This window comes from Myotis davidii, unplaced genomic scaffold (genome assembly GCF_000327345.1).
Source record: "Myotis davidii unplaced genomic scaffold, ASM32734v1 scaffold1149, whole genome shotgun sequence".
NCBI classification, from domain to species: domain Eukaryota; kingdom Metazoa; phylum Chordata; class Mammalia; order Chiroptera; family Vespertilionidae; genus Myotis; species Myotis davidii.
The window spans coordinates 314,471-339,419 of record NW_006300370.1 but is presented as its reverse complement, the minus strand read 5'-3'; the positions used below and the strand labels follow the sequence as shown (position 1 = coordinate 339,419).

The 24,949-nt window shown below is 43.1% G+C and overlaps 1 protein-coding gene across 1 annotated transcript in view; it reads left to right on the top strand.

The window, feature by feature from the left end:
- Window positions 1-17,734: 17,734 nt before the first annotated feature.
- Window positions 17,735-24,949, top strand: part of VIT (vitrin) — an 89,160-nt gene continuing 81,945 nt past the window's right edge. Inside the window, exon 1 of the mRNA XM_006776927.2 lies at window positions 17,735-17,958. The gene's annotated coding sequence lies outside the window, so the exon portion shown is untranslated. The remainder of the gene's footprint in view (window positions 17,959-24,949) is intronic.

Sequence of the window (24,949 nt, the reverse complement as noted above, 5' to 3'; positions counted from 1 at the left end):
AATGCACCGTCCTGCCTTCCAGGAGGCCACATCCCAGAGGGGAGATAGCTGGCAGGCCTATTACAACTATGATAGCACCCAGAGACCATCTTAAAAATGACACATAACCTTTCAAGGCCATAGGGACAAGACCTTGAAGAATGTGCCGTTTGAAGAGGTTGCCCTGACAGACAAAGCGCTGTCTGTCCCTGGGTGTAGCTAAGCAGAAGCCAACTGGCTTTGTTTCTGGGATTCTTTACATCCCTCTGGAAGCAAGTCTAGGTCGAGTGTCCTCTGAAATCCCTTGTGTTCTCTACATGCCATACTTCGGTAAGACCAGGAAGGACTGAGCGTTAGCAAAGGCTTACAGGAGGAGTGAGACTTCCAGGGGTTGGCACTGTCTCTCAGTGTAGGTTTTCATTTGTTCTCACCGCCTACCTGAATGTACCATGTATTTCTGCAATGCGTTCACCAGTGGGGTAGGTGATTTTACCAACAGGCCAAGAAGAATAGAGCAAGATGCCACCAGAGCACATGTGTCCCCTCTCTGAAGTAACACATAGAAATGAAACGTGATTTACATAGCACATTCATTTCCCCTTTCTTTTCAAAATTGCTCTCTTCTGCAAGAGCTATTTCATCCAAAAAGAAACAAAAACATCAGTAAGAAAAATACATTCTTAAGTATATTTATTAATAATAAAAAGATAAAAGAACAATTATAAAGGAATACAGAACCAATACATTAATCATTCCATCAACATACACAATACCAAACAACCAGACTGCTGTTTTCATCAAATTACCTGAAATTGCAGGTTATTTGTATAGCATAGTATCTCAACCTAAATTGGTACACTGCATTATATCTGAAAAGACTCAAAGTAAATGAAACTTTAGGGCTCTTGGAATATTTAAAAATAATCTAATAGCTGAAATAATTCTTTCCATATTCACAAATGCAACACCTAAAATAGAATCTGTAATACAGCACACCACTTGCATATTTTAAAATTTCTCTATGCTGTTCACATCCCCAAAGAATGCAGGCCCAACTGATACCATTCAACAGGAGAGTGTGGCACTTTTGAAGTGAGATTATACTATTATATACCCAGCAATTTGGTGAGGACATGTCTTCACTTAAGAATAATACATATTACATAACTCACTTATGAGAAACTAAAGCATTGCCCTAGGTTATCATTTGTATCAAGGTTCCCTTTCTGCCCATTGAAAGGGCAAGATACAAAACTCAATAGTGCCCCATTGTGGAACTGTGGAACAACTGACAGCTAATAAGGGTCGCATTATTTTTCTTTCTGCTTTGTTTTGTTTTAAGGTTTTCTCTTTAAAAGAGAAACTTTCTCTAGTTTAGCTATAACAAAATTCTTTAGGAATTGAAAAAAGCAAAGGATAGATCATTTCCATGAGTGTATTAATATATGCATGTTATAAATTTATATTTCTTAAAAAGAAAATACCCTTCATATATCCTAACTCAGATGCTGTGACTATTCCAACAACTAAAGAGAAAATAAAAGGTACTTGTTCAAAATGCTGTCTTATTTTTCCACTTGATGTCTTCAAGGTAAGGATATTTAAATCATAAAAAGAACATTGGCAACATTATAGAATTCTCTTTCCCCTAAAGGAAAGAGGCAAAAATGGGCATAAAATATAATGGCACTCTATTTCCAAGCTTCATCTCATAATTAAATCAATTAAATTTTATGAGAGCTATGTATATAATTCACACACTTACCTTTTTCTTTCTATTATGGAATGTATATTGCGCAGGTCTAAAAGCGAGCAGAGCCTGGGGCAAGGGCTTGAAAACCGTGCCTGTTCCTTCAAGCCCCACTGGCAGAAAGCACCTCACTGCAATGTGGTCCATCTCCTTGTTGCACGGCTCCAATTAACATCTTTTTCTGCATATTAAAGCTAGAACTTCTTCCTTGTTGAGTCCGTTCCCCCCCCACCCCCTCACCCCCCAATTATCCCAATATTTAGGGACAGTCCTTATGCTTTCCTGGGTGTTCTGCTTTTTGTTTTTTAGATTAAAAAAATTAGATTATTAATTCTGTCACATTTTTTAAAAAATATATTTTATTGATTTTTTACAGAGAGGAAGGGAGAGGGACAGAGAGAGTCAGAAACATGGATGAGAGAGAAACATCAATCAGCTGCCTCCTGCACACTCCCCACTGGGTATGTGCCCACAACCAAGGTACATGCCCTTGACTGGAATCAAACCTGGGACCCTTGAGTCCGCAGGCCAACGCTCTATCCACTGAACCAAACCGGTTAGGGCAATTCTATCACAGTTTTAGTGCTAACACTGTGAAAACGGTGTTCTGCTTATTAGGTGAATTTTTCTCATGATCTTAAATGCTCTCTCATGCAACATTGTTTCTCTGCTTCTCACTCCCCTAGTGGCGAACCAGAGGACTGCACCTCCAAACTTAAACTAAGACATAAAAGCAAAATGATCTCTAAGAACCAAAACAATACCCAGTGAGATGCGTTTCTAAAGCAACGAATACATCTTCAAAAAACTTGAGTTTCCATTAAAGAGGTACAAGTCACCAGAAACCTAGAGAAAAAATATTCCAAAAGTGGTGGTAGTCTCATCACAACAGTAACAAGAACATACATTTTTGCCCAAGCCCTGAAAGCAATGGCCCTGCCTCCTTTAAAAGAATAAGTAACGATGGTTGAAGCAGGAGGTGCTAAGACACCTGAAGAATGAGCCACATTTGTGAACACTACGGAGAAACTGAAAGCACAGGTTGAGAGGATGCTGCGAAGCAAAGAATGACTGATACACTGATGGGCATTTACCAAAGGGAAGTGCCATGCCATTCATCAAAACGATGACAACGGCTCAAAGACGCCGATAAACAACAGGACTATCTGCAACTACAAATAATGAAGTAATCCCAAAGCCGCCAACAACGAAGGAAATATAAGCAGGGAATTAAAAAAACAAAACAAAAACTATTTGCTGATCTGAAGGATAATTTCAGCGTGTTATTATTCAGCAAATAAAAAAAGAGCCCCTTCCGTTCGACTCAGAAACCGTCCACGCCGACATATACTTATCACAACTTTACACTTTAACCAAGGCAACATTTCAAGACTGCCAGGAAGAAACAAGAAGAAACACTTAAAGATGGAAGTGATAAGAATGAATCTGGGCCTTTTATCCAGGCTTTAAAAAAAAAAAACCTTATAGAAAAACATCTTATAGAAAAACATCTAGGAAGTGGGAGAAACCGACCTGGAACTGTGGATTATGTGCTCATCTTCCTTGAACGTGGGCTGCTGCTGACCGGGGCAGTCAGCACTGCCAGCTTGTGTCCCAGAGCAGACCTCTGCTCCTGATCAGTGCCCAGAAAGTACAGTGCGCTAGAAGTTTAATAATCAGAAGTTTGGGCGAGAGGACAGGAGGACCCTGTGGCGCCCAGAGAGGAATTGAGGGAAGGTACCGTGCTTCGGGGCAGTGTGTCCGAGCGGAATTATGCGGGAGATACAATCAGACGTCAAGGCCAGCAGACTGCAGTCCTAGGCGGACGTGACAGTTTTCGGGTAGCAGGAAACTGAACACTGACAGTCTAGGAGGGCGTGGCAGACAGGGGAGCGCACGGCAGCTACCTGCCCTCCCGTTTCAGCCCAGGGTAGCTTCAGTTCTTGGGTTACTCTTCTTCCCAAAGTGCAATTTTAATACATGTTTTTAAAATTCTTGGACCCTTTATGGAATACCTGGTTCTCCATTAGAGTCAGGGGCCACTCTGTCATCAAAATCTCTTTTCCCCCGAAAAAGAGAAGTAAGGTCAAAGTCACCAAGCAGAGATGGGACATGTTTCGCAAGTTCCAAAGTGTCCGGAGTGACATGTTATGTTTTCTACGTGGTGGAATGCCCTGGCGTTTCTCGGACTGAATTAGGGGTTGAACTAATTGGCCAAAGAGATGAGAATGAAGAGTAAACAGCGACCTGGATTCTGTAGCTACTGGGAAGCCTGGAGAAAGCCCATCCTTTTTTCTTACCAACCTATTCTTAGAGATGCTAAACATTCAGCTGGCACGAGAACTAAATAGATCAGTTTACTTCTTGTTTTTCAGTAAGCTCTCACACAGCCCTCTCTATTCTATTTTTATGATTTTATGCATGTGCTTTGATATTTTTCTATTTCTTTTCCCCATTTTCCCCTCAAGAGCCGACTGTTAACCACGAAGCGTAATGATAGGAAACATATATTTGTTCAAGATAGCGTTAGAAGCAGTTTACATTTTTGCTTCGCTTTGCCCAAATGGGAACTTTTCTTCCTTTTAAGGTGTTTCCAGCTACAAAATTAGGGAAGGAGGGAGGGCAGGCCACCCACGGAGGATCTGAACTCTGGTTGGCTTGAATTCGCTTTTAAATTTAGAGCCAGAAAGCCTGAAACTAAAACAAACTGCAATGCATTTGGCTATGTGTGGCAGGAAATGAGCTTTCCAATGCTGAAATCATAAAACAATTTATCATCAGAAATCCTCTTTAATGATAAGTAATAGCTTTTTCAACTCATAAATTTTACTTTTTTTTTTTTGTCTCAAGACAGATCTTAATTTGCTGACGAGGCAGGATGGCCATTGTCGAGGTAAAGGGGACGGGACCACACTCCACGTGTCCCACCTGGCCCGACACTAGCCTCACAAGCCTAGTGCTTGGGGGGAGGGACCGTCACATGCAGAATGGAGGTTACTGACAGACAGAGAAGGGAAGACCACGGGAACCTAAGAGGAGAGTAAAATAGAGAAAAGAGCCGAGGACTGAGCCCTGCGGACACCAACAAACAGAGGGGAAGCGGAGGAGGAAAAGCCAGCGAAAGGCACGGAGAAGGAGTCGGTGTGGTGGGATGAGTCAGAGCGGGTGCTTCGGCACGTAAAGGCTGTGACCTGCCCTCGGATGTCACATACCTGTGAGCCCGTTTGACAAGTCCACTACTTTACAATTCCACCTTCATCTGAGAATTCCAAAAGGACAGTCTCATACTGTTACTATTAATGAAAGAGAGAGAGAACTCTACAAATTGTTTTTTAAATCCTCAAAAATATCACACACAAACCGTGGCATTAACTTCAGTATCAGAACAACCTGTCGACTGCTACCTGATCGATTCAGTGAGAGACAGCCCCTCACTTCCTAAAAAGAAGGAATTCTCTTCTGGCTTCTTACATTTAGTATGTAGCAACAACGCCCTTTGATACCTACATTTAATGATCACGCCTTCAGTGACTACGAGAATTTCATGATCAAAATTGATGGCGTCTGGGCGAAAGGCACTTTGCACACTGAAATTTAAAAGCAGATTCTACAAACCAGTTATTTGCTGAAACCCTTGAGCTATGAGTGGCAGAGTGAAATAGAGTGGTCAGCAATTGTCTAGTGAATTTTTAATAAGTTAAACCATTCCCAGAAAATAAAATGTCTATTCTTTTTAATGGTAGCTTTGCTTTTAAATTTTTCCAGGACAGTCTGATATTTAATAACCCCAGTTAGTACACATGCTCAGACAAAATATTCACATTATTTATGATTTTGTAAGCTATTAACAGGAACACCAAAAACATTATATTTCTATCACTAAACATGTATTTATTTAACAAACATTTATCAATGTCTGCCTGTATTCCAGGCTCTGTATCAGGCCCTGAGGACAGAGCAAAGAGCAAAACTTAGCTCCTGGATTCAAGTTCACAGATATTCACAAATAATTCTAGCAAGTGACACATCCCTTGAATTCCCTTCAAGGTCCTATGGAAAGTGGAGAAGACACTTATGTAGAGAAGAATGAGCAGGAGTGTGCTAGATGGAGCCTGGGAGAAGGACATTCCTGGCTGAAGAGCTGCACCTGCAAAGACAGGAAGGCGTCACCTCACACAGAACAAACGGAGCAGGAGATCCGCTCCGCCTGTGCCCAGAGTAGGAGGGAGAGGGGGTGGGAAAGAGGCCGGTACGTCAGTACCACAGAACTGGCAGGCCATGCCCCGGAGTTTAGACCTCCTCCTGCCAGGAAGCAGGACGTAATCAGATGTATGCTTACAGATTCCTCTGGTAGCAGCGCAGAAAGTGGGCTGGAGGTGATAAGACCGGGAGCAAAGAAACAAATTAAGAATGTGTACAATTGTCCAGTCAAAAAGCGATGAGCACAGTGGAATATTATTTCACCCTAAAAAGAATTAAAGTACGGGCATATGCTACAACACAGATGATCCTCAAAAGCAGGATGCTAAGTGACAGGAGCCAGTCACACAGGCCCACATAGTGTGTGCTCCATTCCCAGGAAGAGCCCAGAATTGGCAAATCTATAGAGACAGAAAGTAGATTGGTGGTTGCCAGGGGCTGGGAGGGAGGAGGAGGGGTCGGGAGAACAGGTGAGGGGTGCTCTCTGTGGAGTCGTGAAAATGTTCTGGAATTGATTGTGGTAAAAGATGCACTTATTTGAATTTCCTAAAAGACATTGAATTGTACACTTTAAAAGGGTGAATTTTATATTGGATTACCCCTCAATAAAATATTTTTTAAAGAAAAAACAACAAGGCTGAAACAAGAGTGGGGACCATCCTCTGATGCTGACCTACAGAACTGGGTGAATGAAGCGACCACAAATCAAGGCATGGAATTCAGAAAGATGACGAGCCTCTGTCTGGACATTTCTGGACTTCCGGTTTGAGGCACCTGTGAAGTATCAGGATGATGATGAATAACAGCGAGGAGAACTCAGAAGAGTCCAGAGGTAAAGAATAGAAAGAATTTAGCATATACAGGGTGTCCCCCCCAAAAAATTGTATACACATTTTTTCCTGATAGCTCAATTGCTATTTCTTTCTTTTCAGATTTAACCCATGGAATTAATAATTATTCAAGTGTGTATGCATTTTGGGGGACACTCTGTACTTTGTACTTAAATCTATGGGAGTGAATTCAATAAACCAAAAGGGCCCGTGGGTGGAAAGAGGCCCCGGCTAGACCACTGAGGGCAGTCACTTTAAGGAACAGACAGAAGAGGTGCCCTCAGAGGAAGGTGAAAAGAAGCTGTCAGAAGGCAGAGGTAAATAAATACCCAACCCACCTGCTGAGTCCAGCCCCATCACTACCTGTGTCTCAAAATCCTAGGGAGCATCTCTAAGCACAGTTTTGCTAAATTAGGGAATCGGGGGGTCAAGTGCACTCCTCCTGGACTCTGTGAAATGGCCATGGCCCCGGGACTCAGCCCGCTAGCTGGACACTGACCACCAGACTTCCACACTTTCATGAAACGGAGTGTTTCTGCCTTGGCTCCCCTGTCACCTGGGCTGGAACGTCCTACTCTTCCCGCTGTGCTGTTTTCATTTTCCTGTTCTGCTAATGAAGTGGTTGTGCTCAGCTGTCATCATAATTAGCATTCATTTAATTCAAGGGCTTTGTCATTAGTCGTTAATGCTAATTAATCTTTTCATACACTAATACATCACAAAACATGGGAGAGAAAACCATTTTTCTTATTAGAAAATTAAAGTAAGCCTCGTCAACCTAAAAGCAAGGTGGAAGGAACTCAAGCTCAACAAACCAGGCCAATGAAAAACCCCCTTTGCTGAAAAACGAACTCTCCCATTGTATTAGGTGTTCTCAGTAATCTAGAGATGATTTAAAGCATACAGGATGATGTGTGTAAGGCCCATGCAAATACTACACCATTTTATGTAAGGAACTTGAGCGTCTGTGGATTTTGGTATCCCTGGGGATCTGGAACCAACCAAGGGATGACTATATTCGTCCTGTATCAGGGTACAACCAAATATGTGTCTAGTTTTCTCTTTAGGATAGATTCCCAGATTAAGTCAAAGATTACAAACTTTTTTTAATCTCATAGAACTTGCCAAATTGCTTTCCAAAAATGTTTTTAAGATATATTGTTATTGCCGAAACTGGTTTGGCTCAGTGGATAGAGCGTCGGCCTGCGGACTGAAGGGTCCCAGGTTCGATTCCGGTCAAGGGCATGTACCTGGGTTTCGGGCAAATCCCCAGCGGGAGATGTGCAGGAGGCAGCTGATCAATGTTTCTCTCTCATCGATGTTTCTAACTCTCTATCTCTTTCCCCTCCTCTCTGCAAAAAATCAATAAAATATATTTTTAAAAAAGATATACTCTTATTGACTTCAGAGAGGAAGAGAGAGGGAGAGAGAGAAAAACATTAATGATGAGCGAGAGTCATTGACTGGCTGCCTCCTACACGCTCCCCACTGGTGATCAAGCCGCAACCCAGACATGTGCCCTGACTGGGAATCAAACTGTGAGCTCCTGGTTCAGAGGTTGATGCTCAACCACTGAGCCACACCCATGGGGACGCTTTCCAAAAATTTACAACAATTTCTACTGCTTGCTGTAAGTAGTGCATGAAAATGCTGGTCTTCACCCTTACTAGTGTTGAATATTTTCTTTAACAAATCTGTGTCAACAAGCTGAATAAAAATGGTGTTTCGGTGTCATTTTAATTTGTATTTCTTGAATGTCAAGATAGGTTAGATGGTTCATCCCACATGTGTATTGCCCATTCGTTGTGTGTGCATGTGTATGTGTGTACGTGCATTTGTTTATATCATTGGTCTGCTTTTTCCACTTGGTGGTTTTCTGAGGTTTTCTTATTGATTTTAAGTATTTACATTTTATAAATATTAACCATTTGTCATATTTATTAAAAATACCTTTGCCCATTTGTTCATTTGTCTTTTAATTCCTTCACAGTGTATGTGTGGATTTTTTTAAAACCACATTATAGTTTTTTGCTGTTGTAAACCTATTGCTATTTTCTTTTGTGATTTCTCCCGTGGCTTTTCTTCCATTTTAGTTTTGTCCCTTTCAAACAGAAATACCATTCCCCATAGGGCCTCCTCCCCACAGCAAAACTCTCACCTCTCTAGCCACCTCTATCCAGAGGCAAGTCACTTAGACATGCTTTTCCAAATGGTAATCTGTCGTAGTTTTCTACATTAAGACCCAAACATTATGGCAAACACATTGACCTGTGACCAGGCTGTGTGAGGCATTCTTGGGGTCCCTTCCATAAAGAGACCCAGGCCCCCTGTTTGTGTTTAAAGGGCACTGAGAGCCCTCCCATCGGCATGTGGTGGGATGTGGTGTACCTCCAGCGGCACTACCGTGGTTGCTCCCCAGCAAGGCCTGGGGTCTGGCTTCCATTTACTTCTCGTTCACACAGATTTCACAAGCCAGCACAGTTGGGTGCCGTAAAGTTTGCTATATACGTCTCCTCCAGAGCAGCTATAACAAATACTAAGAAAAGGATCTGAATCCTGAATACTCTGATCTTACGCATAACAAGGGCATATAATAAGTATCATTAATAGTAACAATTTGTGCAGCAATTTACAGATTACAGGGTGGTTTATTTTATCAGCTTCACCTCATTTGATAGTCAAAACAGTTAGGCAAATTACTTTCCTCATTTTACAAATGAAGAATCTGAGTGTTCAAGTGACTTTTCCAGACCGAAAAGCCAAAGATTTGGATCACCTGACACAAATATGATGATGTTTGTACTAAAATGTATCTATTTCTAATCCAATTTTCTATTCATTACATCATCTCTTTTCCTTTTTTAAAATTTATTTTCTTATATTGAAGTGACTTCAGATTTACAAACGTGCTGTAAGAATAGTATGAAAAATTTCTGAATACTTTTCATCCCGCTTCCCCAAATACTAACATTTTGCATGACTACAATTCAATTCTCAAGATCAGAAAGTTAACATTGATACAACACCATTATCTAATCTTTAGACTTCATTTAAATTTTGCCAGTGTTCCCATTAACATCATTTTTCTGGTCCAAGATAGACGCTAAGAGCACATATTGCATTGCTTGTCCTATCTCCTTAGTCTTCTTCAATCTGTAACAGTTCCTCAGTCTTTGCCTTGCATGACCATGGCACTTTGTAAAAGCATTAGCCTACTACATTTGTAGACTCTTCCTCTCTTTGGGTTTGTCTGATGTGTCCTCATAATTGAAGTCAGTTACGCATTTTTTTTAGCAGAGTACCTTAGATGGAAGTTATTGTGTTGTGTTTTCTCTGGGCACCATGTTAGGAGGTACATGATGGCAATTTGTCTACTTACTAATAGTGTATATGGTGCTCATTAGGCTAAGTGGTGTCTTCTAGGTTTCTCCACTGTAAAGATATTATTTTCCCTTATTTAATGAATAGGTATCTCAGGAAAGATGCTTTGAGACTGCATAACTAGCCTGTTTCCCATCAACATCTTTTCACTCACTACTGTGTTATTTGCTGAACAGTAATTTTCTATTTCATCAACCTCTTTTCACTTATGAGTTGGAATTATTCTGTAAAGAAAAGCTGTCCCTCTCCCCCCATTTACTTATTCAATTATTTATTTATACCAGTACAAACCCCCAAATTATTAGTTTATTATATGTTTTAAGTTATTAATAGCATTATTTGGTCTGTTGTTCAAATTGTCCCAGATGTGGCTATCTAGAGCGCCTTTACATTGGCCCCTGCATCCTTTTCACGTCACCATCATTTTTCTCACTTATCAGCTCCAAAATGTTCCAAGCACATATTGTGCTTTCCCATCCCCAGCCCTAGAATCAGGTATTTCCCAAGGATATGTGATTCCCTTTATTGGAGAATGATATTTAGAAATCAAGTTTTCGTTGTACATATGCTCATTGATAGCGGGGTTTCATTGCTTCTAGGCATTCTCAGCAAACAGAGCTAAGAGATATATGTATACACACACACACACACACCTACATCAGTCTCTATACTGGTAAATAGGGAGAGCATTACTTGCTTTTTACTAATCCTTCTTTAATAGATTTCACTTTTTGAATTAATTAGCTAACATCTTTACTACAATGTGAACAGTAGTAGAGATAGTAGATATCTTTAATGAGTTTCTGATCTTAATATAAATGTCTCTAGAGTTTTCCCGTTGAGTAAGATGATGTATTTTCGGGCAAAGGCATATTTATTTTATGTTAAAGTATCTACCAATTCTTATATTCTTAAATATTTTTACCAGCACGAACAAAGATGAATTCAGGCAGAAGACATGGGAAGAAAGACAGTATGGTAAACATGGACACAGATAAAATATGCTAGTATGTGTATGAACTATAAAAATGTTCGCTCCTGCCCTGGGCAGTTTGCTCAGTGGTTAGAGCATCAGCCAGTGAACCAAAGGGTCTCAGTTTTTATTCCTGGTCAAGGGCACGTACCTCAGTTGCAGGCTTAATCCCTGGCCCCTGGGTTGGGGCATGTGCAAGAGGCAACTTATCATACTGATGTCTCATATCGATGTTTTTCTCTCCCTCCCCCTCCACTCTCTAAAAAATCAATAAAAAAAAAATGTCCTCAGGTGAGGATTAAAAAAAAAAAAGTTCACTCCTGCCTTCATTCACACCCTTGCCATAGTGCAGGGGTCCTCAAACTTTTAAAACAAGGGGCCAGTTCACTGTCCCTCAGACCGTTGGAGGGCCGGACTATAGTTTAAAAAAAAAAACTATGAACAAATTCCTATGCACACGGCACATATCTTTTTTTGAAGTAAAAAAACAAAACGGGAACAAATACAATATTTCTATTTGCATGTGGCCCGCGGGCCGTAGTTCGAGGACCCCTGCCATAGTCTCTTTACGGGCAGAGTCTCATTCCCTGTCCCTGGACTTGGACTCAGTCATAAAACTTGTTTGGCGAATGAAATGGGCTAGAAATGACAGTGTGCCAGTTCTAAGACTAAGCCTTAGAGACTTCACATATTTTCTGTTGTTCTCTTGTGACTTCGCCATGGCCCAGAGAAGCTCGTCCCCTGTATAGCTGTTAAACTGCAGCCTGAGAACCAAATCGACACATGTAGGACAGAGGTTCATCAGCCAACCCACACACCGGCAGCGAGAAGCAGAGCTGCACAGCACAGCACAGCACAGCTTAGAACAGCAGAGCCCCCGCTGACCAGTGCTCAGTGAACCAATCCTTTAGTTTAGACTCCATTTGCTTATTTGGCATAAAAGAGAGATATAAGGCCTGTAATCTCCAGCCAACTATTTTGAGCCCTTGTTTTGAATAAAGTACGTTTGTATTTTTCTAATCTGCCAACCAGCAGCCTTTTGTTAATGCGAGGATCGACGTTATAACCACCAGTTCCCAATATCCTCCTTGTCTTTGAATCTCTTTTATGCTATTCACAGTGACTTATCTGTATTTATTTTTCTGTCAATTTGGCCTCGAATATTGTGGATGTTGTCCAATATACAGTGGTTCCAGCTCGTTTCTTTCAGGGAAGCATTTGGGAATAGTAATCTTCCTAACATTTAAAGAAAATGTTTTATTTATTGATTTGAGAGAGAGACAGGAAGAGGCAGGAGAGAAACACTGGCACGCTTTTCCACCCATCTATGCATGCCTTGGTTGCTCCTTGCCTGTTGCCCTGACCAGGGATCAACCCACAACTTTGGCAAATAGGGCTGGTGCCGTAAACCAATGGAGCTTACCTGGCCAGTCCCTAACATTTTTTTTTTTAATTGAGGGAGAAAATGAATTCTATTGGTTCACTATCTCCTTTGTGCCACTACATTTACCTTTTGCATCATATTTAGTAACTCCTATCTAATCTCTAATCCATTTTTCCCCTCTTATGTATACCTAAGAACTCTTTCTTCTAATTTTTGGAGGCTCTTTTACATTCATGGCAAAATCTCTTTGGGCCATCTACTCTACCTGTTTGTAAGTTATTAGTGGTCCCAATTTGGCTCCATCAAATTTTTGAAAGATGTGTTTTTCTTCTGATACTTCTTTGCTTCTAACAGATAGTAATAAAATAAATTTAACAAAAGTCAATTACGGTAGTAAATTTTCCACTCTCCTGGACCCTACTCAAAACATGTGTTTTTAGGAGGAACATTCCACAGTGTCCGGGAAACTGCAATGACACCTGCACAGCACGTGGGGGAGGAGCCTCAAAACCGCTGTAGAGGAGTTCAAGGCAAATCACATTTCTGTGAAAAACTGATGCAGCGTCAAACACAATAGAGCCTTCAACATTTCGGAGAGCTTGTGTTATAAAAGTTGTAACTCAGTAAAAGTATCAGGGGTGTCTGAAAAGGCTGCCTCAAGTACTTGGACTCTTAAATTGCCATCCTGCATTTTTAAAAGTCACATGAAAGAATGGATTTGTGTGAAATTCAAAGTCACATTGAATTCCCTGAGTTCTAGCTCTGGGGTCAAAAAAAGAAAGAATGAGGCAGCATTTTAAAGAGCCATCAAGTCCAATATTTATGACAACAATAAGAAACTTTTGATAGAGACTGTTCTGAAAGAGATTTGAGTTTTTGTGCTCAATACAGTACAAGACTGGGGCCCCAAGTTTACATAATGACACACAGCTAGTTTGGAAAGTACTGATGCTTTCTCGCAACCACGGGTGACTTATAAGCAAAACAGAATCTCAAGTAGCAGTACAGGAGAAGTGAACATCACAGTTTCTGTTCTCAACTAGGAATGATCCAGAATCCAGTTCATGCCACGTAGCAAGCTCAAGGCCGCTTACCAGGAAGCTGTGGTCTTGTTTTAAAGAAGTTAGACCTCCCTGAGGCCGCCTGCTGGACTGTTTTATAGGTAAAATCTGCTGCTGCAGCCTTGGGTGTGGAGAGTGGAATCAATTCTCTGCATCATCCTCACTGGTCCAAACAAGACTCCAGGACTATTGCTTTAATGTCTTTTATTCCATTGTACCCCAGTTCTCTTTCCCCATAGGTAGGCATCCTAGTGTATTTGTAATCATTCATTTAGTTAACACTTATTGCATATATGCCTATTATGTGTCCATTTCAAGGACTGGGGATACATCAGTAACCAAAACACATTTTTAAAAAAACCCTGCCTTGCCCTTGCCGGTTTGGCTCAATGGATAGAGCATTGGCCTGTGGGCTGAAAGGTCCTGGGTTTGATTCTGATCAGGGCACATGTCTGGGTTGCGGGCTTAATCCCCAGTGTGGGGCATGCAGGAAGCAGCTGATCAAAGATTCTCTCTCATCATTGATGTTTCTATCTCTCTCTCCTTCTCCCTTCCTTTCTGAAATCAATAAAAATATATTTAAAACAAACAAGCAACCAAAAAACCCTGCGATCCGGGAGCCTACATTCTAGTAGAGAATGCATAATTTAAAAATTTAGTAGTAAATATTATTAAAGAGTAGTAAGTACTGTAAGGAAAAATAAAACAGAGAAGCGGGAGAAGAAATGCTGGGGGGTGCGGATGTCATTTTAAATAGGGTGGTGAAGAGAGGCCCCACTCAGAGGGCAACATTTGAAGACTTGCAGGAGGTGAGCAATGGGAGCGCACAGGTATCTGAGAGAAGCCCCAGCACAGCAAGCATGGGCTCTGAAGTACCATGAGGCTGATGAGTATACATCTTTACTAATAAAAGGGTAATATGCTAATTAGACCAGACATCTTCCCGACGACCTTCCGGACGTCCTTCCAGACAAAGCCATGGTGGCGGGCCGAGGCAGAAGCGGTTAGGGACTATCAGGCCGGCAGGGGAGAGCAGTTAGGGGGATCAGGCCAGCAGGCAGGTGAGTGGTTAGGAGCCAGCGGTCCTGGATTGCTCTCTCCTCTAGATTGGAGAGGGTACAGGCCAGGCTGAGGGAAACACCCACCCCACCCCGCATGAATTTTGTGGCACCGGGCCTCTAGTTCATTTATAAGTGTCCTTGGAAAATGTGTACAGTTTTAGGTGCATACATTTTAATTTTTAAAATTGTATTTAGACTTATCTGGGTTCTCCAGAGAAACAAAACCAATAGGAGATTAGATAGATGGATGGATAGATAGACAGACAGACAGATTTGTGGGAAGGAATGGCTAACGTGAGGACGGAGGCTGCAGTCAGCAAGTTGGAGACTCCAGAGAGCCAGTGGTGTAATTCCAGTCCAAAAGCAGGAGAAGACCAATGCCCCGGCTTGGAGAGAGGCAGAGGGAACTCTTTCTCACTCAGGCTTTCATGCCATCCAGGCCGTCAGTGGATTGGTGGAGCCCCACCCACACTGGGAGGCCATCTGCCTTACTCTGTCCACAGATTCAAATGCTCGCCTCATCTAGAAGCACCCTCACCCACCCACCAGAAATAATATCTATCCAAATCCCTGGGCACCTGGTGGCCCAGCCAAGCTGACGCACAAAACTAACCATCCCGTATCGTATTATATTTCTCATTCTCCTTCAGAACAATGTTCTCAAGATCAATCCTTATGGTAGGCAGAATTTCAGATGGCATCCATGGTCTTCACCTTTGGGCACGATGATGCTATGTTATAGGTCAAAGCCACACTGAAGACGCAATGATAGTTACGAATCAGTTGACATTAATATCCTATCAGCCTAACATAATCACATGAACCCTTTAGAAAGGATTGTTGAAAAAGAGGAAGTCTGAGAGAATTCAAACCTGAATAAGATTCAACATGCAATGGGTGGCTTAAAGAGGGAGGGAGCCATGTGGCAAGGACTGGGGTTACCTCTAGAAGCTGAAAGCAGACCTTGACAGATAGCCATCAGGGAAACAGGGCCGACACCCTCAGTGAGCGTAAGGGGGATTATTTCCCAGAGCTTCTAGATAAGAACCCAGTGCGGCCAACACTGATTTCAGCCCTGGGAGGCCCTGAGCAGAACGGTGAGATAATACATGGGTGGTGTTTCAAGACAGAAAGTTTGTGGTAATTTGTAACACAGAAATAGAAAATGAATACAGTAATCTTGATGTGCATTTTATTTTTTTTAAAAAAGCACTTATCTAGTACTTGCTTCGTTAGCATTAATTACATTCATAATGCTATGCCACCATCGCTGTCCATTCCTAAAAGTTTTCATCACTGCAAACAGTGCTTTTTAATTTGCATTTCTCTTTGTGCATCTCTTCATATGCTTTTCAATACATGTACATTTGACTCTACCTTATCCTATATAATAAAAGCCTAATATGCTAAGTATCCAGTCATCTAGTTGTCCGCTCAACCAATAGAAGCGTAATATGCTAATGATAAGCTAAGGCCACTTAACCACTTGCAATGACATGCACTGACCACCAGGGGGTAGACAGTCGACTGGTCAACCAGTTGCTATGACGTGCAGTGGCCACCAGGGGGAAGACGCTCAGACCAGTAGGTTAGCTTGCTGCTGGGGTCCCGCTCATCGGAACTGAACAAGATGGGCCAGACAGATACTGGAGCCCTCCTGTGGTCCCTCTCTGGCTGGCCAACCTCACATGTCCTTCCTCAGTCCCGACAATACACTAGTGGGGTCCCTCAGCCTGGCCTGCGCCCTCTAGCAATCTGGGACCCCCTCAGGGGATATCGGAGAGCTGGTTTTGGCCTGATTCCGAAGGCCAGGCTGAGGGACTCCACTGGTGCATGAATTCGTGTACCAGGCCTCTAGTTCATCATAAGAAAATAAATTTAACTAATAAAAGAAGCTCTAAGTCCTAACATAGCGCCTTGCTGTAAAATGGAAATAATAGTACTGACCCCTCTAAATTCTTCTAAGTATTAAGTGAGATGATATACGTAGAGGGCTTATCACCATGCCTAGCAAATTTGATGAGTGGCATTTAGCATTAGTATTAATATTAATGATATGATATTAATTCTTGGGTGCCATTTCATCTGAACCTTCCCTAACTCACACAGTGGGACAGGCCGCCTTCCACATGACAGCATCATCCTTACCACCAATGGACCTATGCTCAGGACTTTATGGAGGAAAGAACAGGATTGAGAAATAATTTAAATGCAGAATCTACAGAAGAAAAAAGGATTAAATAATATTCAAACCATAATCTTAAATACGAAGCAACCCAGGGCCACCAGCTGAGGAAGGGAGGGCTGCTGGCAGGGGAGATTCTCCAGGCTGCCCAGTGCTCATCCCCCACAGGAGGGAGGCTCTGTGCTAGCTCCCCCTGCTGGAGGAAAGATGCTCTGCCACGCTGAGACACATCTGACTGCCAAGCAGCACCAGATGTCGTTGTTTATGGTCTGTTTTTATAATGCTGTCACATGCTAATGCGTGTTTTGGGTCTGAATCCCTTCCATTTAATTGGTGACACTAATACGTAAAGAACCAAAATCAGCAGATTTCACTTAGGATGCGAGCTATCCACCACTGGGCTTTTGAAACATGCACGAGTCCAGTTTTGCTTCCCACTATTATTATCTTGTGTCCTGTTACTAGCAGCAAACACTACAGTCATTTCAGTAAGCTTGCCAAAATGCAGAAGGGGCCGAAGCGAACGAAGCCAAAAAATAGCTCTGACATGTCGGAAAAGCAAGCATTCTCACTCCAAAAGTGAGAGGCTAGTACACTCAGCGTGTGGTGTTTGCTGGTGTCTTTCTTTACGCAGCTTGTTCACTAGCATTTGAAAAAGAAAGAAAATGGAATTGCCCTGCTTAAGCTGCCTTTAAACTACATATTTTCATTTTTTTCTAGGTGTTTCTACTTCTTAGAATTTCTCATTGTAGAATTTGCTTACTGAAAATGCATGCTTTGGGCTAGAAAAGAATATTTAGAAGTCCTTATCCTCCCCACCCCCACACCCACCATCATCAAAAAAAAAAAAGCAAGTGGGAGTGGAAATTTGAAAGAGGACCGCCTAATTCAGCACTAAAACCAGTGTGAGAAGCAGCGTGTGTGTGTGTGTGTGTGTGTGTGTGTGTGTGTTGTAAAATGTGCTTTTCAAAGTGCTCAGAGGTTGATGGGAATGTTTGATTAGCTCCTCTGAGAAGAAAGGGTGCTTGGACCTCTATTTCTTCTCTAGAACAATTTGGATGGGATTTGTGATGCAGAAAAACTTAAGGAAAAAAGGATATTCATTCTGTGTGGTGGAAAATTCCTGAAAAAAAAATTTGCTTTCTTCAAACAAGGTATGTCTGATGAATTATTAAGCCATGCAGCTAGTTTGCTTTCCATTCCTTATTATGAAAACATGAAAATGTATTTATCATTAAGAAACTACAATACATACCTTGACCAAGAAATCAGTCTGTACAAATTTCAGTCTCGAGAGAACTGAGGTGGGAGTGGGTAGTAGCTGACATCCTTGTAAACAACTAATATCAGGCATATCAACTATAAACAAATTGCACTAAGATAAGTTTAGAAGAAGATTTTTACTGTATCTTTAAGCCAACTTAATTATAATGAAAATAAATTGAAAAGTGTGACAATTGTGTAGAATTTTAAAGTACATGTAAGGCTTTTTTTTATACCTGGCTTCCTATATGAAATTTAACAGCGATGAACAACTTGATTATAACAACCTACCAAAAGCAGTATGAGAAACAGGCACCTTGGTGCTAAATTAAAAAGAGAAATTATTTAATGTGGATCTGTAGGTTGTGTTTTCTGAACAACCCATGGCATCTTTGCCACCTCCGAATCGAGAGTGGAATTCAAGATTTTCTTTGGGTTTATTGTAAAAATAAAGCCAGGCATTCTTGGCCATGGTGGTTATTCAAAAATGTGAGCGCTAAGAAAATAGCATTTTGCCATCACGTTGTGTTGCAACAAATTTGGAAGTCTTGGTGGTCAAGTTCTGAGGTCATGTTCCCTCCGTCTCTTAAAAGATAAAAACACCCTGCAGCAAGGCGGGACTCAGTGCTGGCGTGCTTCCTCTGTTGTGTGTGTCCGCCGCAAGTGGTAGCTGTGCGCTGGAAGGGCCTGTCTCTTATTTACTGAATTAAAATACCCTCTTTGGTAAAAGGCTTTAGACAGAGAGTTGCAAGACTGCAAGGGCTGCATTGTTCATCGCAATAGGATGAGTTCCCAGGCTGCGCTTCATGTAAATAGATCTCACACCTCACCACTGAAAGGAGACACCCGAGGAACATCGGAAATGCTTCCTATCGATCCTGAAATCGTGTTGACTTTATGAACATGGTTGAGAAGATCTAATTATCTTTTTCCCTAAGTTACTGAACACATGAAGAATAGTTTCTTTCAGAGAAAATACCCTGGGTTTGAAAATAGTTTACGAATAGCATCAGGAGGACAAAACTGCATGCGCTGCTCGCCTCTGTAATTCCCGTGAGACGTGCCGTATACGGGAGGGCAGTGAGGCTCAGGGCCAAGAGTCCAAATTACAGGAGCAGCCCTGCCACTGCCGACCTGTGTCACCTTGGAAAAGGTGTGTAGTATTTCGTTTCCCCATCTGAAACACAGAAACATCCATGTCTGTACACCCCTCTCTCAGGGTGGTCAGGAGGCTCAATATTGACTCTAGGTTTCAAAAAGGCTTTGAAATGTGAAAAGTTCTATAGAAATGTAATCTCTTTCTGCACATATTTTAGGAAAAAGGATTGTACTGAAAGTAGCTATTGGCCTTCAAAGTAATGCTTCTTGTACCCCACCATGTTCCTGTCACTTGTTCCACGTATGTAGCTTCTCTCCTTGCTGGGTTAGAAGTAGGAGCTTGGTATCAATGGCAGCGGATGCAGGACGCGGGCCTCTCGGTCCTTAGAAGGGCGCTCTCGCTGTGTGATCTTGGGGAGGTTACTCGACACCTCTGTGTCTCCGTTTCCTCGAATATGAATTGAAGAAGTTGGACAAAATAGTGTCTAAGTTTCCCTCCTAATCCTACAATTCTCCAATGTCAAGACATGGCCAGGCCAATGTCATTGATGGGACTTTCTGTATGTCACAAAATGAAGAAATATCAAAAGGGGGTTTCAGAACTATGATATACTTAAAATGTTTATGTTTACCTAACTAAAGATTTTAACATATACAGAAATGAAGTGTGTGTGTGTGTGTGTGTGTGTGTGTGTGTATCTCCACAGTATACTGAGGACAGTGTGGTCCAAGTTGTAGGACAGACTTTTCTCAGGTCTCTATTGTACTTCTATGGCTGCCTGTAACATATCATGTGGAGATAATGTCAAACATCCCAATGTCCGGCCTTCCAGACACGGCCAAGGCCAAAGCCAAATGGCCTTCCTGTACGATGGATCCCATGGGAGTTTGTCAGGCAGGAGGCTCTGCCACTTCTTAAATGTATTAACTTTGGCAAGTTCCTTTTCTGAGCCTCAGTTTTCTCATCTCTAAAAAGGGTCTATTGTTAGTGCCTCCCTCAGAGGACTGTGGCAAAACGCTTTGATCAGTGTTTGGCACACCGTCCGCACCCAAATGTTGGCACATGCTTTCTCCATTACATGTGACCAGAATGAAGAAATCAGAGCAGCTGTGAAGCAAAGCAATTGTGATCCTCTTCTAACTTTTCAACACTAACTCTCTGGATACGGTCAGCAAATGGACTTATGGAATTATGTGATATTAATATAATTATTAGAAATGTGTAGCCATCTCTTCATTCAGAGGGTCTGAGCTAATCAATCCATCAGCAAGTGATAACTCGAGAGGCAAGTTTTGTGACGTCGGTAACATGAGAAATCCCAGGGGTCCCCCGCTGGCGGTCTAAAAATGTGTGCCTCTGCGGTTGCAGAAGGTGGTGAAATCCCTGGCCCCCCGAACAAACATGGTGTGAGCGAGAGAAAAATGCAAAGGACTTTGCTGCTTTGCAGGTATGAAAGTCCTCGTGCAAGCAGCAGTGAAAGCTTCTGTTAGTGCAGGGACTGGGGCAAAAGGGAGCAATAGACCAGGGTAAATTTAGGGGAGGCCTCGGAAGCGGCTCTTTGATTATGCTGATTGTCAAACTGTAATCAAGCTGCAGGAGCACAGCCCGACAGCTAGGGCCTCCGCAGCCACTGCTGGCTCGGACCTGGCCCTGACTCCTGTCACTAGGTGCTCCATCACCTGCAACTAGCCACTCCGGTTGTGCACTGCACCCCGCTGGCCCAACTCCCAAACCATTTTGGAGCCGTGCACAGCCTGTGGAGACCCTGAAGCCTCCGGAGTGTGCCTGACCGTTAGGAGCCCCGAAGCGGCTAGTGCACCTGCAGGTAGCCCGGTCCTTGCTACTGGCTACTGGTCCTTGCTAGTGGAGATGCTCTCACCACTATATATGCATCTGCAACTGGCCCCTGCCACTACACTACACAGGCATCCACAGCTGGCCCTGCACCCGAGCACAGACACCCCACCAGCTCCGGCCATCGCCACTGCTGCACCCTAACGCATCACTGAGGACCCCAACAGCCCTTCCAGCCTCTGCAGATCCCCCACTGTGCTCACCAAGGGCAGCGCAGCTGGAGGTGTGGACCCCAGCAACATGATGTCTAGACAGCAAAGACACAACAAGCTCACACTTCGTGCCTTGCACCACCAGACCCAGGATCACAGCCCCAGCTGCCTCCACCCACGGGGGAAGGTCTTTCCTGACCCTGCAAGGCTACAGGGATCGTGAAGAATCAGGGAAACATGACACACCAAAGGAGCGCAGTAAACCTCCAGGAACTGTACACACCACACACACACACACACACAAACACACACACACACACGCACGCACACACACGGAGAAACGGAGTTACGTGAACTGCCTGACAAGAATGCAAAGTAACTGCTCTAAAGATGCACGGAAGGCTACAGAAGAACACAGATAAACAATCGGATGAAATCGGGAAAACAATACTAGAACGGACTGAATTCAACAAAGAGACAACACAGAAAAGAACCAGATGGAAATTTTGGAGCTGAAGACACAATTTTAATTTTAAAAAATATATACACACACACACACAAAATGTAAGTCAGTCTGAGATCTCCTAAGTGAGTTCCTGTTTACAGACCAGGAGAGTCCCAGAGCCCCATGGACACAAGGAGCAAAGGCTATTTCAGTTTTGCTGGTTGCATTTTCCTGCGGTTACCTCATTGGTAAAACAAACAGTGGTGGAGACTGGATTTAGAATTTGTTTCTAATCAACTAGGAAACGTTTCCGCCTCCACTGCAAATCCTTAGAGACGGCCCATCAAATACTCGGGCTGCCGGGGAGCCCACAGCACACCAGGCGATGCCCTGAGCTGAGACTTATAAAAGCTGCAGGTCCCGTGGAACCTGCAAAAGGCAGCTCCCCCAGGAAGCAGAGGTGTCTGGGCTGAACCCACTGCCACACTGCATTCCAGAGCTGGTACCCCGAGGGAGGAAGGTGAACCGAGACAATGCTGCCCAAAATGTTTCCTGAGTCAAATCCACAAGCCAGTGTCTTGGAACAAGACAAACACATATTAGTTTGGTTTTGACTCAGCTCAGAAAATACGTTGGTGTTTGTTTTTTATTCTGGCCTTATAATTTTAAAAAAAATGTTTAGCTCATTTCTGCTGCTTCTTACTTCACTAGATTTTTTTTCTTCAATTCTTTTTAAGAATGTTGGGTGTCATTCCTCAGGCATTTGATTGGCCCACTTATCCTACAATCATCTAGAAGATTTTCATGACGATGGGCTAAAGATCCTTATAAATCTCAGAGCAGAGAAGGAACAAAGCTACAGAATTGCTTCCTTTTTTTGTCCTAGAACTGGACTCAATGGCAGTCACAAACCTATGTGGTTCCTTCGCCAAGAAGTCCAAAAATCAAGCATGGCCAGCCCTGGGCAGCACCTTGTAGTGAGAGATTAAATTTATTGCTTTACTGCTGTTAAGTCCTCAACTAGAATCTAAATGGCTATGTTTTGCAAAAGGATGGTGATGAGAATGATGATGGTAAATCACAATTAATCACCACCCCAACAACAATAATAATTGCTAACATGTACAGAACTACTCTTATGAGCCAAGTACTGGTCTTTACACATACTAATTCATTTCATCTTACAGCAGGTACAGATTTACCCACTACATTATAACAAAATAGCCTCCATTCTCCCAGAGCTGCCAAGCTGTGGGCACATAATAAACAAACATGTGGCAGTAGGAAAGGGGGCTGTTCTTGCCTCTGCCCAGGGTAAAATCTGAGCCCTTTACACATATTAATTCATTTTATCCTAACGGCATCTATATGGGGTGGGTTATCACTATCCCCATTATACAGATGAGAAAGCTGAGGTACTGAGAAGTCAAGGAAATTATCTGAGGTCACACAGCAAGGAAGTGATGGAACTCACCTTCAAACCCAAGCAGTCTAGTTCCAGAGTTCACACTCTTAACCTATCAGGCAATAATTGCACAGTCCTGGTTTTTCTAGCACTGCCCTCAATTCATCTTTGTCATCTCCGGAAACACGGCTTTCAAGCCAAGTCAAATTTCAATGAAAACTATTCTTCCTCACAAGTATAGACAGGGCACTAATAAAGATGGTGAAGAGTGAACGCAAGGACTCCCAGAAGGCTGGTGGGAAGGAGGAGGCAGTTCTGGCATTCTTGGATCATCTCCTGATTTAAGAATCGCTTCTCCAGTGTGTTGGGAGGAAAGCACAGAGTAGGGTCATTATCAAGCCCTTTGAGTAGCCAGTCCCCAAAAGGTATCCTTTACCCCTATAGGTTAAGTCCTCAGTGAGTCACAGAAAGAATCTTATTTTCCTATGGCTCAGATTGCTTCCAAAAAATCACTTTCTCCGATAAGAGTCTCTACATTGACAAGACCCCCGTAGAAATTTCTCAAATTCTTCCCTCAGTGAGAGAAAGGCAAAAGTGTTGTGTGGACATGTGGTGAAAATTCATAAAAATCGCCCTCCAGGCTATAGTGAGATGGGCTCTGTTTCTGCATTCCTTCTTCTCAAAAAGAGAATAAAATCCCTTCCTTCGGGGAACCCAATGTCTGGTTTCCAGGGGAAGAGGTCACTGGCATCTCAGTGCTCAGTGAATTCCCTCCTCTCGGTTCCTTTGTGTCGCAGAGAAAACATGCTCTGGCTGTAAGGTGCAAGCCGACCTGCCCGGACTGGCTTTCTTGTATAATACAGTGAGTAAATCTGTATCCTAAAGCTGAAAGGAATTTAGGGGAGCAGAGGCAACATTCAGTGACGGCAGCAGCAAATATTTATGAGGCCATCGCCATGTGCCATCCATAATTCTGTATTTGGGAAGAAGAGTGAACAAAATAATCTCCATTCTCCCAGAGCTGCCAATCTATGGGCATACTATAAACAAATACACATAAGGGGCCTGGCGGTGATCTGGGCTATGAACACATGAGACAGTGGGAAAGGGGGCTGCACAGAGCAGTGAGGGTGGGGGAAGGGGATTTACACTGCATGGTCATGTGAATGTCTTATCCAGGGAGGCTGAACAGAGAGGGAAGGAAGCCAGGGAGCAACCTAGGTGGATGCGTGGGGAAGAGGAGGGCAGAGGGAAGAGGGAGGGCAGAGGGACTGAGTCAGGACCTTGCTCCCAGGCCAGTGTCTCTGGAGCAGGCTGAGTGCGGAGGAAGAGGGGAGATCAGGTGTGGTTTGGACAAACAGACACAGTGGATACCATCCCAATGCTCTTCCGTTTCCCCCAACTGCCCGCTCGTACACTGTCCATGGGTGGTTCTTGCCTCTGCCCAGGGTAAAATCTGAGTAGGCTCCTTAGTATTGCAGACCATGCTTCCATTTTCCAAAAAGACTTTGTTCATATTACATCTCCAAACAATCTCAGTTGTCATTCATAGAGAGATAATATTTGGGTAATACTTAACAACTTTACAATGGCCTTCCCAGTTTGACGTTTCATCGTCCACCTCTGGCTTGCTTTCTGCAATGGGAAGGGGCATGATTAGATTCTCTCCTTCTCTGCCTCATGCCCCTAACTGTCTTTCCCGTGGCTGCTGTGACAGTCTCTTCGAGGGTGGAGAGAGGAGAGGTGGGCGCAAAGAGGAGAGGTGGGCGCAGAGGGGAGAGGTGGATGCAGAGAGGAGAGGTGGGCACAGAGAGGAGAGATGGGCGCAGAGGGGAGAGGTGGGCGCAGAGAGGAGAGGTGGGTGCAGAGAGGAGAGGTGGGCGTAGAGAGGAGAGGAGAGGTGACAGAGAGGAGAGGAGAGGTGGGC